Here is a 12190-nt window from a genome sequence, read left to right as displayed (position 1 = left end):
AGCCGGAAACTAAGGGGGCAAAGGTGGAACAAAACACCATGCTAGAAAGACCGAGCCTTCCACCTTTTACAAAGTATATAGGTGCATTAAATTAAATAGCATTTAATAGGGTGATATAACAAGGAACCATGCTTTCACATGGAAGCAAAGCACCTGCAACTAGCAACGCTAACACAGGGTTAAGCAAGCAGTAACATAGCCAATCAGTGGTTTGCTAGGTTGAACAGGTTGAAGGTGATCATGTCATTGTTGAGAGGCTGATATTTAACATGTGGTAGGCAACGAGACATAATCGATAGAAGCGATAAAACTAGCATCGCAATGATAGTAATGGCATATGGGGAAATGGTCATCTTGCCTGAGATCCCGCTTGGAAGAAGATCGACTCTGTGAAGCAGACGAACCGATGTAGTCGAACGTGTCCTCACTTTTCCGACATGCTTGCGGAACTCTATCGAGACGAAGGAAACCGAAAACAAGAATCAACACACGATATCATCGCAGCACAAGCACGAGATGATGCACACTCTAATATGATGCATGTCCAGTTTAAATATGCAAGGCATAGCATGGCAATTCACCTCACACAAACACTACACATTAAGTGAAGCTCGATATGCAACGAGTTGCATATCGACGAAACTCCATGTTTAATTATTTAATTCACTCCCGTTTATTTACACGGCAATATTAAAATGTTGTTAACATGGCACGGGGTGAAGCACAAATTAAACTACCTATCTAGGCATTTTAAATGAGGCCGGAAACGACAAATGGCATCTCCGAAATGACCCCACGAGTTAAATCTTAATTCTGTCCAGATTTGTCCTAATCACATTTTAGGTTTGTTAAACGGCGAAACAAAGTGGTTCACGTGATTCTATTCGTTGTTCTGGTCCATTTACATATATGGCACAACTCCAACGGAGCTACGGACAAATAGTTACGGCCTAAACCGTTTTCAACACGTCGACATGTGAACCGAAGCAAACAGCACACTAAACAGTTCTAATTATGCATGAGAGTTGGAAATTATTAACCTACGCGAAATTCTGATCAAGCTACAAATTTGAATCACTCCGATCCGATGCACGGTTAGAAACTACGCTCGTTTGAAAAACAAAGCTTTCCTGAAATTAACAAAGGCCCTCGAAATTGGAAAAAAAAACACGACGTAAAAAAAAGAACAATGGACCAAATTGCACTATTGTGCAGTGGCCTAGGGCTGAAATCAGCCCATGTGGTGCTATGGTCAAGAGAAAAAAAAACTCAGCAACACAAGAATTGAGGCCTCCATGGGATTTTATCCCTGGACCTCTCTGGTGGAGACTAAGGCACCAACCAGTCCAACTACGACACAACTATGATAACATATGGGTTTAGCCAATATGAAGGTGCATAAAGGGCCGATCTGAACCAAAACAAACAAAACAGAAATAGAGGTGCCTGGGATTCGAACCCCAGACCCCTCGAACCACTGCGCGCGGCAATGACCAGCTGAGCTGAGATGTGCTTTGTGCTAAAAAAGGGATTCCTCTTCTATATGAACATACGCACCCGATTAATCTGAACCTAACAAATCTGAATCTAAAACTGGGCTGAACTGAACCTGGTAACCGGTTCGGCCGTGGCTGTGCTTGGGGCGTCGCTAGGTGGCCGGGGATGGCGTGGGCAGAGGGGGTGAAGGTCCGACAGGGCCATGGAGGCGCTAGGTCATGGATCCATCCGAGGGAAGCCGATTCCCGACAGCGGCAAGATGGACTCGAGCTCACCAGGCTCCCATGGCTGTTGCTGCTCCTGCAAAAGAGAGGAAGAGCAGGGGAAAAGAGGAAGGAGATAAGAGAGAGGGAACGAGGAGAGGAGCACAGGGCAGAGGGGCTCGTCGGGGCCCGGTTCCTGCTGGATCCAGGCGCTGTTGGGTCGCATTGGGTCCTTGCTTGACTGAAACTCCATGCGCTGCTACCACTTTCTAACTACAGAGAACACAGAGAGAGAGAGTTACGGTAGAGGAAGAGAGAGGAGGAAGAGGAAGGGAGAGGGGAGCAGGGCATGGGGACGACCAGCTGCTGCTTGGGTGCAGGGGAGACGCACGACGCTGTTGATGGAGTCCGGTGGCTCGCTGGTCAATAGAGGAGCTGGCTCCTGACGGGAACAGCGAGGGGAGGTGGAGATGGTGGAGGCTGGAGGTTGATGGATTGGATCTGGGACGATCCTGAGGAGGGAGGTGGGGGTAGGGGTGGCGGCAGCTGGGTGGTTGGATCGGACAATCCTCCTAGATTTTAGGGTTGGGTCTATGTATAGCTAGTGGGTTAGGAATAGGGGCATCTGGACCCTCCGATTTAGATCGGGTGGCTGAGAAGATTAGGCTAGGGATTCCAATGGACAAACCGATGACGGTTTGCGGTAAAACGGGGTTGATCCGGACCCAACGGTCACGAGCACCCGATTCGGGTTTTCGGGAGGTTTTCGGTCTAGGCTACGCGTAGGGTCGGTGCACTGTGCAGAGGGGCTAGGCGGGGATGAGAGGAGAACGTGCACCCGACAACGTATTTTAGAACACCGATAAAACGTCCGACGATAGACCGGAGACGGCGCCGCTACGGTCGACCGTTCGGGTATCAGACGAACTCCGATCGCGACGAAAATTGATAGGCGGCCTACCTATATCTAAATAAGACCGCATGTCAAATCTCAACCCAAACAGAGAAAGTTTTATGCACACTTTTGAAAACAAGATTTAAACGATGCCGTGGGCGCGTGCGAGTGCGGTCGGGCTCAGAACGGACAACGACGAGAACCGGCAACTAATAATGGATGCAAGTTTTGAAAACCGGCGGCAACGGAGTGCCGATGCAAAGCTGATGATGCGGATGATGCGATGATGATGCGACAAATAAAAGTAGACACACGGCGGAAACGGAAAGAAAAGGGGAATCTTCTGGAACATCGGCATCGGGTTGTCACACCACTCCCTCCTGATTAATGATGTGGCCCAAGTACTCTACCTTAGTCTGACCAAAAGAGCATTTCTCCAACCTTGCATATAATTTATTCTTTTGCAATATATCAAACACTTGAGTCAAATGACTTTTATGCTCAACCATAGAAGTGCTGAAAACTAGAATGTCATCAAAGAAGGTCACCACAAATTTGAGCATACCAAATAATAGGTTCATGAGGGCTTGGAAACTTGGAGGTCCATTAGTTAGTCCAAAGGACATCACTAAGTATTCAAATAAACCCATATGAGTGACAAAAGCTGTTTTATGAATGTCTTCCTATGCCATTCTGATCTGGTGATATCCATTCCTCAGATCAATTTTTGAGAAATATTTAGCCCCTTTCAGCTGGTCCAACAAATCCCCAATGATAGGAATAGGGTATTTGTTCTTCACTGTAATAGCATTCAATTTTCTGTAGTCAGTGCACAACCTCCAGGACCCATCCTTCTTTTTCACCAACAACACAGGGGAAGAAAATGGACTAGTTCTTGGTCTGATCACTCCAGATTTTAATAATTCCTTGATGATCTTCTCTAGTATTTCCTTTTGATGATGTGGCATTCTATAAGGCCTTTGGTTTACCACTTTAGCCCCTTCCATCAAAGGAATTCTGTGGTCACATGGCCTACTAGGAGGTAGTTCTGTAGGTTCCTGGAATAACTGCTCATAATCCTGCAACAGGCCCTATAGCTCATCAGGCAAAACCTTGACAGTGTCCACTACTTCCACATCACATGCATTAAACAACACAAACCCACAAACTGCCTGTTCCATTAACTTATCAGTGCAATCTCTAGCTTCATCAGGTTGTATCTTAGGCACTGTCTCATCAGCAAAAGTAATGATCTGACCCTCAATCCCAGATACCTTCATTTCCATTTTAATGAAATCCATGTGCACTGGACTGTACCTTTTCAACCAGTCCACTCCAAGAATCATATCATAGCCTTTCAACTGGAGTACTCTAAAACAATCAATAAATTGTGTACCTTGGATCTCATACTCACAATCCTGCACCATGAACTCACTCCATAATACTTCACCACTAGCAACAACTACCTTCACTTTTTGGGTAGGCCTGGCCTTCACTTGCATTTTAGCTGCCATCTCTGGAGAAATAAATGTAGAAGTGCTGCTACTGTCCACCAAAGCAACTGCAGCAGTATTTCCCACCTTAATGGTGAGCACAAAGGTGTTTCTAATAGCTCCAATGCCCATAGCAGCATGCATAGACAACTGCAAAATAGTCTCAGCTTGGCACTGTTCCATGTTATCTAGCTCTGGATCAGCAAAATCAGTTACAAATATGGTTTCATGTACTTCTTCTTCTTGTAATGCTTGAATTTGAGCTCTCTGACTCATTTTGCACACCTGCCTGTGCCTTGGAACCCAAGGTTCCCTACATTTGTAACACACCTGATTCTGCTTGGCCTGTTGGATAATAGCATTTTTGTTTTGTGTTGCGGGATTTCCCTCAATCTTGGTCTGCTCAAAAGTGACCTGTCTCCTAGGCCATGTCACATATTGCTTAGCAGGTAATACTTGCACCGGTGGTTGAGCCTTCTCCATCCTTCTAGAGTACCACATAGCAGTCTGCAAGTCCTTAGGTTTAAAACATTCCACATGACTCCTTGTGTAATTGTTCAGGCCAGCAACAAAACTAGTTACATAGTAACTATCTGGTATCCCGGGGTTTTCTCTCCTCATCACATTCATCACGTGCTCAAACTGCTCAATATAAGATGACAAGGTGGAAGTTTGATGGATAGCATGAAATGAACTAACAATATCACAAGCAGATTCTACAGCAAATGTGTCACACAAGTAAGAACAGAACTTATGCCAAGGCACATTGTTAGGAGAATACTCTGTTCCTCTCCACCACTGCACAGCTAGCCCTTTTAAATAAGACACATCCAATTATGTTCTATGCTCAATAGGAGTCCTAGCAGCAGCAAAGTACTGGTCCAGATTCTGAATCCAAGCTTCAGGGTCCAATCCCTCAAATTCAGAAATGTTCAACTTTGCAGGTTTGACTGTTAACACCTGTCTTCTACCATCAGATGGTGAGTATTGTCTCTGTCTCTGTCCATCAGGCCATTCTTCCATCACCCCTGTCTCTACTTGTTGCAATTGAAAGTTCTGTTGATTCCCAACAACTTGTTGTCCCTCATTTTTGTTGCTAGCAAAATTTGGATGTTTGTAAGGTGCTTTTGTTGACCCATCTAGATTAATTTCCTTCCCAGTATGGTCTCTTAACACAGCAGTGCCCCCTACCATCACCGGAACTTCCTTCTCATGGCCTTGAACTGAAGGTGGAGTATAGTTAACTAACTGTTTGGGTCTGCCTGCAGGAATTCCAGGAGAGTGTACCTCCTCAACTCTTTTCTGTGCACTACCCTGCTCAGAACGCTCATGTTGTTCTTCTTCAGCCCCCTAATTCACCAACAGTTTCCTAAAATTTTCCTGGATCTTATCAAAATTTCCTTGCATGGTAACAAAATTCTTGTTAACCATCGATCTAAACTCTTGAAACTCTCTTCTATCCTCTTCTCTACTGCTCTGCAGGGTCTTAATGTCTAATTCCAACGATGCTAACTGCAAATCAGCTGTCACCATCGACTCTTCTTGGCCAGCCATGACCCTCTCTCACACAGGGTGGGTGGTGGGATTTGAGAAGCTTACCTTCCGCTGGATCTAGATCTGCCACCTGCTTGAAGCTGTGCTCCCCTGGTGCCTCCCCGGCCGGAAGATCGAGTGGCTCTGAATACCAATTGTCACGATCAAGCTTCAGACTTGAGCCAGACACGCGCTAGTGATCAACTTCAGAGAAAGAAATAGGGCGAATTGGGGTTTCTATTGATGGGATCTCGCAGAAAATGGATAAAGCACGCCACTGGCGGCTAGGGTTTGTACCCATATAATCTTTACATGCCTCGATGGGCTAGTGTGAGGGGCAATATATAGCCAGCTCACAGCAAAAAGCAGAGTAAAGGAGAGGAGAACGGTAGTGGAGCTTGTCTGATCTTGAACAGCGACGCGGGGAAGGCTCCGAGCCGTTGGATGCTCGATCAGTGGTAGCGCCAGCTTCACTTATCGAACCGTTACCCTTTCATCTCAGCCGTCCGTTGATCCATCTACCCCTCCAGATGTAACCGGCACGCAGGAACAGGGGAGGAGCCCGACAGCACCGGGGTGCCCATGCACGCGACAGCGGAGGAGAAGGTCGGGCAGCAGAGGATGCTATGGTCAGCCGTCGGCGAGGGTTAGAGGGAGGGGGCAATGCGATCAGCCATCAGCGAGGGATGCTGGTTCCCTTGCTGCCATGATTTCTGGTTGCGGGAGGGTTGGAAAGGAAAGGATAGGGTTGGCCTCCTAGGGTAATTTTGAAATAAGCAAAAATATGACAGGTCCCTAACAGTTTGACTAACGGGAAAACATTGACAACTAACATGAGTGTTATTTTGCCAATGAAAACAAGGAAGGTAGTGCTATATTGGCAAGTTTGTTTTTTTATAACTAGTCATAAACCCGTGCACCTGCACGACCTAGATATTATAGGGATATATAATAATCAATAAAAAGTTATTAAGATATAAATTTAATAGGGTACATTGTGTTGAAAAGAAAACTCATGTAGCTACAACTTAGGTGAATAGTATTGCATTTAGTGTTGGATCTCATTATTTAAGGATATATTACTTTTGAGTTTAGTATATATATGTACCTCACATATAATACGACTCATACCATTCACATATTTTCTATTTGTTCTAAATGCAATGGAATGTGCTCCTTCCTTAGCATTGGAAAGAACAAAACAACAGATAATCTCATAATATTTAGCTTAGGATGTATCTATATAGCATAATATTAAAACAATAGAGAATCTCAAAATACTTTAATGATTATTTTACCCCATGTAATTTGAAATCTAATTGACCTGGTTGTGAAATATGCCTATTTCAAATACTTGAGAGTATGCCTTTCCAACCTTAGCACAAAAGGCAATGGTATTCTTTCTGTTAATATTCATTGCAAGTTTCGTGTTAATATATGATTTTTCATGTGTGGTAATTCCTCCATATTTCCGTACTTGTGTTATACTTAGGTTATTAGACATACTAAATTAATAACCTTTGTAGTGGTGATATCAGTGAGCCCTAGAGGTTAGATTTTTATCTGTTTGTGTCTGATATATTTGATGTTCGATAAGTCTTCTCTTTTTAAGTTGGAGCTGCAATTTTATTTTCAATCAGGCATATGCGCTTTTTTAGTGTGACGGTTGATGGCACCTTATTTGCATGTGCAATTTTCCTCTATCCAAGAGTACATGCAAAGCATTTTTGTTTTTGTGGGAATTGCGACGTGGATGTTGTTTTTAGCATCGGAACTAATAATATATCCTAGCATCAATTTAAATATTAGAGTATATCTTAATAATTGAAAATTATTTTATTTGTAGAAGTATATGGATGTGGTTTGGAAATATTCCTATTTGAAATACACAATCATCTGCGTGGCAAACCCTATTAGAAAAAGTATATTCTGGAAGAATAGTTTATGTTTGTATATGAATTTTCCATGCATGCAGTTTATGCAAATTTCTCCAAATGTATTAAAACTCTGTTGACCTAGGAGTGGTATTATCTGGAAGCTATTAGGGAGTGATTTTTGTATTTTCATTCGTTTGTCCAAAATTCTTTTTTTCATGGTGGGTATGAAATTTATTATTAATTCAATTAGACATATGCTCATTTTTTAGCGTGAAGCATCAAGACTCTTTAGATTTCCCAAAAGAAGCTTCAATACTTTATTTTTACGTGTCATCTTTTTTGAGCGACATGCATGTGTTTTGTGTATTTCTGACCATGGTTTTCTTTCTTTTATATGCATGGTATAAATTGTATTTAATTGTATTGTTATTCATCTAGCTGTACGTAAAGACAAATGTTCTTTTAACTTTTTAAGACAAACATATTCTTTTAACTTTTTAAGACAAACATGTTGGTGTTGTTGATGGGACGATTTCCTTATTATCAACAGGTTAGGACAACTTGTGCTCCCCTGATTTTTTTTGGCGGTTTTAATATTTCTAAATCTCATCATCTTTGTCCTGAGAAATGGAAGAAGAAGAGTCAAATAAGTCAAATAGTTCCTATTAATCCTAGGATATGGGATAGAGCCACATCGTTGTGCCTAGTAGTAGTGGACGCCACGATATGGCTCTATCCCATATCTTGAAAGATTCGAATGAACGGCCCAGATAATAAGAGTACATGGACCTACAACCCATATCAAAATTTTGTGGCATAATGGTGTGAAAGAATGAAAGTGACTGGAAAACTAAAATTAAATATGTGTTTCATGTGTGCTGCTGTAGATCGTAAGGGGAAAATGTTACTAAGTGACAAATAATATTGTATGATTAAACTGAAAAACAGTTTAACCGGTCTACATCGGGCTTAATTACTCTTTCAGATCCAAATTAATTGAAGCAACTTTAGTACAACTTTGTAACATAAAACTGCATCTTGCCCGCTCATCTAAAAAAGATTCATGTGTAGACTGTAGCCACGTGATGTATTTGTTTGATTGAAAGCACACATGTTTATCTATTTGTATCCACACATTTTTTTTAACACCCACATCCATATATTGATCAAGAAACAAGAATCTTACACTCGTTCATTACGTAACTAGAACACTATTACAAAGCACTACATCGAACCTGCTATCAAAACTAAATTCAGCTATCTCATGCGCTACTTTGTTAGCCTGCCTATTAATATTCACAATCTTGAGACCCTCAATAAACTTAGAGTATCTACAGTCGGACACCTATATTATTCTCAAATGCCCGAAACACCTCTCCCCTTCGGTCAGTGTCCGGTCAAAAAAAATTGCTCGAACCGGACCCCACTTCTTTTCTAAACGCTCGGACTGACCGACATCCTTCATATCCATCTCAAATGTAGGAAGAATATGAGGGCTCGAGGAAGTGACCGGTCAGTTCGCCACGTAGAACACGACCCCAACCCGGATCATCTTTTCTCTTTCCTCATTCATTCTTTTCTTTCTGTCTCTTTTTCTTCACAAATCACGTGCAAGTGGCCAGACATATGAGAAAATAAATAAAAAGTGCGGCTATGCAGACGAAAAATAGGGGCTTAAAATAGACACGCCTAGTAACTCACACTATTAGAAAAAACATTATAGGCAGGACCTCAGTAGTAGCGCTGAAAAACAAAAAACACTGCTGCTAATTAGCAGTAGCGCGTCTCCAGCTAACCGCTACTACTAACACCTTAGCAGTAGCGCTTCTTTGCAAAAACACGCTACTACTATGTGAGACCAGACTATGCCACCGACGGTAGCTGTAGTAGCAGCGTTGCCCAAAATCCAGCGCTACTGCTAAGTGTTTAGCGGTAGCGCTTTGTTTTGTAGCACCGCTGCTGCTAGTTGACCGCACTTAGTAGTAGCGCTCTCTCCGACGCAGCGCTACTACTAATAGAATATCAACAACGCTCACTGATATCCAGCGCTATTGCTAGTTGCGGCTGCCACCTTTTTACCCCCCTCCCCTCCTCCTCCTCTCCCCCACTTTCACCTCTCTCCCCCTCCCCTCCCCTCTCCACACTCTCCACACCATTGTTGCTCTTCTTCTCTCTTCCTCCTACCTCTCTTCTCTCCTCATTAATGTCCCCCTCCACCATAACTCTCCTTCATAAATGACTTCTCTCACATCTCCTCCCCACCATAACTCCCTCTCCATTATATTAATTCCCCCCCTTCACCATAACTCCCTCTCCATTAGTTAGATAGCTAGCTAGATTCACCTCTCCTCCCCAACAACTAGATCTTGCTAGCTATTTAGCCATCCACGCGTGCTCTTTCGATCGGTCTCTCTCACCATCTCACTCGATCGGTCTCTCTCGGGAGATATATATAGGTGAGTAAAAAGTTGTTTACATAAAGAATGGGAATATGTGTGTGAATGAGAATATGTGTATTTGGGATATATATATGGAGAGATTTGTGCGAGTGTGACATGGCATCCGATCGAGTTGCTTATGTTTTGCTGAAATGTCGATTTATTTCCGTTTCGGTGAATTTCGAGCAAACTCAGTATGTCCTATTTTTAGGCAAGGTCATGCCAAAATTTTATATGACTTTGAAGAATGCATGCATTATTTATTTTATAACCCTTTTGCTTGTTATACCGTGCAGTCGGTCATGAAGGTTAGTGGATGGCAGGTGGAGCGGTACATGCAATCCGCGGTGATGGACATGCATGCAAATAATCGGACTAGGATTAGATGTCCGTGTGCAAGATGCAAGGAAGGAGTCCTTTTTGACCCTTTTGATCGTGGCACTTTGAAGGCGCACCTGCTGATGAATGGTTTCATGGATGGCTATGCTCGGTGGATAAGTGAAGATGGTGATGATGATGATGAGGACGTCCAAATGGCAGGGAATAACGACATGGGGCTAGACAAAGAGATGACCGATCGACACGAAGACGATGGTGTCGGACATGGCGGCGGGGAAGAGTCCGGAAATGACGGCGGCGGAAAAGATTCCGGACACGGCAAAGAATAGTCCGGACATAGCGGATAAGAGGTGGTGGTCACGCCGCAGTCTTCGACGCTACTAAGTGCAGTCGTGCAAGACCCTCATGTTCAAGACCTCCTTCGCAAGAGTACGACTATCGAGAGAGCTGCTTCTAGAGAGGAGGCCAAGCTCGCTCAACTTGAAGTGGACTCGAGGACTCCATTGTATGACGGTTGCAATCCCGAGGTGACCCGCTTGAGTTTCACGCTCGAACTTCTAAAGACGAAGGCCAAAAACAAATGGACAACCAAAAGCCTCGATGAGCATTTGAAGTATCTACATAATAAAGTTCTTCCCGCGGGGAACCTGTTTCCTAGTAGTGTCGAGGAGGCCAAGAAAATGGTTTGCCCTTTTGATTTGCCGCACATTAGGTACCACGCATGCATCAACGATTGCATCATTTATCGGGGGGAGCACGCAGAAAAATTTGATGGAGGAGACGGAGACCAAGACAGAGGAGGAGGAAAGGGGCAGAAAAGTCAAGAAGAAGGAGGAGAATTATTGCCCCTTTCCTTCTTCACCTTAAGTCCGAAGGAGATCGATCAATTCATCAAGTGCCTTATGGGAATCAAAGTCAGTTCCGGCTACTATGGGAAGATAAGCACATTTCTAGACCCCAAGAAGAAAAGGTTCAGCGGGATGAAGTCTCATGACTGTCACGTGATGATGACGCAGATACTCCCGGTTGCCATTAGAGGGATAATTGTCAAGCATGTCCGTGACACTCTTATTGGTCTCTGGAACTTCTTCGACGTTATCTCTCGAAAGTCCATAAGCGTGAAGCAACTCCGAAGGCTACAGGAAGAGATCGTTGTCATACTATGTGAGCTTGAGATGTACTTCCCGTCCGCGTTCTTTGACGTCATGGTGCATCCGAGTGTCCACCTCGTGGACGACATCATCGACCTCGGGCCGACATTCCTTCACAGCATGATACCGTTCGAGAGGATGAATGGGGTCATCAAAGGATTCATTCGTAACAAGTCCCGTCCTGAAGGGAGCATCGTCCAGGGGTATCTGATGCATGAGTGTGTCTCCTTCTGCGAGAATTATATAAGTGTCGGAGACCCTGTTGTTGGTTTGCCCATCAAGAAGCACGATGGGAAGCTCGAAGGAGATGGTCACAACAACGGCCGGAGGGAACTGCACGTGGACTACTTGGAACGACGGAACGACTTTGACATGGCTAACTTAGTAGTGCTACAACACCTAGATGTGGTAGATGATTATGTGGCACGACACAAAGGAAGCATCGCAAAGAAGTACCGTGATAAGGGGATGCTCAAGACGGACGATGAAGTTACTGTAGAGCACAACGCTACTTTCTTGTGTTGGTTCAAAGATCAAGTTCTTGAAAATCCCCCGGAAGAGGGCAGTTCGGACGGATTGCTCATACATGCCTTAGCACATGGCCCTGCGCCCAAGCTTGCGACCTATTAGTACTACGATATCAATGGGTACACGTTCAACACGGAAGCCAAAGACATGGACATTGATTACCAGAACTCCGGGGTGACAATTCAATGCGTGACCGACGCCAACGGCACAACTGAAAGATTCTACGGAAGGGTCGA

General features: G+C 43.9%; 1 long non-coding RNA gene across 1 annotated transcript; it reads right to left on the bottom strand.

Moving 5' to 3' along the window:
• Positions 1-407: 407 nt before the first annotated feature.
• LOC123439368 lies at positions 408-2250 on the bottom strand. The gene is made up of 3 exons (XR_006630073.1): positions 2061-2250; positions 1610-1973; positions 408-451 (listed from the first exon to the last, which is right to left on the bottom strand). It is a non-coding gene; the product is annotated as an uncharacterized LOC123439368 (long non-coding RNA).
• Positions 2251-12190: the final 9940 nt, after the last annotated feature.

The sequence above is a fragment of the Hordeum vulgare genome, chromosome 3H (assembly GCF_904849725.1).
Source record: "Hordeum vulgare subsp. vulgare chromosome 3H, MorexV3_pseudomolecules_assembly, whole genome shotgun sequence".
In the NCBI taxonomy this organism is placed as follows: Eukaryota; Viridiplantae; Streptophyta; class Magnoliopsida; order Poales; family Poaceae; genus Hordeum; species Hordeum vulgare.
This window is presented reverse-complemented; position numbering and strand designations above follow the sequence as displayed.